The sequence below is a fragment of the Suricata suricatta genome, chromosome 7 (assembly GCF_006229205.1).
Source record: "Suricata suricatta isolate VVHF042 chromosome 7, meerkat_22Aug2017_6uvM2_HiC, whole genome shotgun sequence".
Lineage (NCBI taxonomy): Eukaryota > Metazoa > Chordata > Mammalia > Carnivora > Herpestidae > Suricata > Suricata suricatta.
Window position 1 is genome coordinate 35,180,684 of NC_043706.1, and position 3,018 is coordinate 35,183,701.

Here is a 3,018-nt window from a genome sequence, read left to right on the forward strand (position 1 = left end):
GCGGGGTGAGGAGCTGGAGGTGGGCAGAGAAGGCCCTGGCCCGGGTGCACTGCCACCCTCTTGGGACTCTTCTGCCAGAGGTTTGGGCCAGCTGGGGCTGTCCGGGCCACGGGTGAGGGGGGCAGGGCAGCAGGGAGGGATGAGGGGGCGGTGTTGGCACCTCCGGGTGGAGCTGGGGTGCCCCCTTCTCTTGCCAAGTGAAGGCCAGCCCTCCCTCCCTGCCTTGGTATGAGTTGGTGCCCAGGCACCGGGAGGGTATTTCCTCCGACTTTTTCACCCCCCCCCCCCCCCCCTTGTCCCCCAGAGACTTGCATCATCACTTCCTAAATTATATCCCAGTGCCCTATTTGCTTTTAGGAAGCTGTTCACACGTCACCCATCTTTAAAAATCGAGCCCAGAGCCCAGGCTGGGGTAAAGTTATAAGAATATGGAGGTCTCACCTTTATTTAAAACACATTTCAGAAGATTTGTAAAATTTCCTTTTCCAAAAAATAAAAAACCAAAACCAAAACCACCCAACTCAAGTCAGTCTGGCTTGGGAACTTCAGAGCCAGTTTGCTCAATTGGCTCAAATTATTCTCTCCCAATTTTTTTTTAATGATAAAAATATTCACGTTGGCCAGCTTGCGTTATTACTTATCCTATTAGGGCGAAAAACTATGAGGTAGGAAATTAACTTTTTCACCTACAGTTACATTTTAAATTCTCCTTGTTAACACTTGGAGTTTCATGGATTACTAGCCCTCTTACCTAACAGGTGCTTCCATCCTACCTTATGACTCTAATTGTAGGGGAATTGGGAGACTTGGAAGGACTTCTGTGATTGATTCCTTTTTTCTTTATTTTCCAAAGACCTAGTATATTTCATAGTACATAGAGGCAGTAAGAAAGTGATTATTTCTGGTGAGACTATTTTGGGAAGATGTATTTAAGTATTTTATTTTTGCTATCCCCCAGATGTTAGGAATGAAGTACAGATTAAGCCTGGGATTTTTTGTAGTGCAGGGAAAGATTCGAAAGTGGATCTTAATATACATTTCTGTGGAATTTGTCAAATTCAGAGGTTGTGACAAAGAAATAGATTCTCATTATGTTCTCTTTTTTGCCTTTATTGAAAAAAAATACCTGGTGGAAAGATGTTAGTCAAAAATAATTACGGTATTGGCAAAAGTTTTGAAGATGTGAAAATATTTTAGGTTTATAGTCTTCCTAATAATTGGGTTGCCGGCTAAGTGCTTTCATGTACAATCTAATTCCCACAGAATCTTAGGAGGTAGAACCATTATCTTGCAGTAGATGAGGAATCCCTAGGCTTTGAGAGGTGGGTAACTTGCCCTTGTATGCAGGGAGTGTAGGGTGGAGCTGGTGAGCTCTTCAGAGTGCTCAGTACTATCACGTTTATGACATCAGTCTGCTGCCCTGGAAAAATCTGGTGTCACAAGCCTCTGATTGTAACTCATAAGACATGTGGCTCAAAGAAAGTAGCTGCCAATGGCAACTAATGCCCAGGATGTATCAGAGAGAGGCTTGTTTCCTGGCAACAAGTTTATGTCCTTGGGACCATTCTGAGCAGAACCCTTATCAAAAGACTTATATCAAGACAGAAACTAAGGAAATGGAATAGCCTTTTACTTTTAGGCAGCAGAGTTCTGAATAATGCCAAGAAAGTTTGATGATTGCAGGGAGGAATAGTTAAACTGATATCATACTTGACCTATAAGCAGTGAGGCCTGCTGTTTTTGATACTTTCAGTTTGGCCCTTTTAAAATGAACTGCAGTTTGCCTGATAGGAGTTGTGAGCCCAAAACTAATATTCTTATGTTGAAAAGTGTTCTTTTTAATGTGTAATGTTTTAACGATTTCTAAGAAAGTTGTAGGTACCTGTGTAGTTTGCATTTTGTACCAAGGTATAATGCTATTGCTGCATAGTTTTATCATGACCGACTCTGAACATGTGTTATTGTATGGGCCACATTCATACTATGTTCGCTAAGTAACCTTGAATATATTCAACAAATAATTGAGTGCCTCTGGTGTAATGGTGAACAAGGGGGCACTGGGAGTAGAGTAAAGTGACAGAATAAAGTGTGTTAGGATTGGTACAGGATGTAATGGCAGGACAGTGACCCTAGTTGAGGTGGAGGTAGCCTGGAAGAAGTGATAGCAGCCTAGGCCTGCGGGAAGGGTAGGAGAGAATGGAAATAGAAGTTTCAGGTGGAGGGAATAGCATGGGTGAAGGCCTGGATGTGAGAGAGAGCACTCCCATTTGAGTATCTAAAGTTCATTGGAGTTGACTGGTAGATTGTGAAGGGCAGTTTGGTGGAGATGAGGGTGAGATGGTGAGAACAGTTGGTGATGTAGGGTTTTGTAGGTAATGGGACTTTTATCTTGAGTTCACTCAGGAACTCTTGAGGAACTTTGAACATGTAGTGACGTGATTTTCTTTAACGTGAAAGATTAGGTGATGTTGAGAGGAGCCTCTGTGTGTGTGTGTGTGTATGTGTGTGTGTATGAATGGCGTTTTTGTGTTCGTGGGGTATTACCAGAGGTACAGGAGTCTTACCAGGAGGAGTAATCCAGATGAGGGATGATTGGGGCCTGCACCCGTGTGGTAGCTAGGGAGAATGGAGAGAAGCAGAAAGCTGTGAAAGCCATTCAGGAGCTATCTCGTGCCTTTTCCTTTCATGAAAATGAAGGTGAGTGTGTTATCTGAAAACTTCAGTCAGCATTGTGTTCCGCGGAAGCCTTACAGGTCTGTAAAGTCAGCTAGCCGCGGCCCTTTGCAGAGGAGCCTCTCAGAATGTTCTGGCACTGATAGACTAAAGGCAGTTCCTTTAGGATCACTCTGTATGTAGTTACTTAGGCTGCCAGACTTGCTGCCTGGCATAGTGGAGTCAGGACACCAGTCAGTGGGGCTTGGTTAAACAAGAGAGCTGTGAGGTCTTTTTTGTGGGAATGTGACTGTTAGAAAGTAGAATGGCAAGAGGAGCATACAGTGCAAATATGTGAGTGCTTGG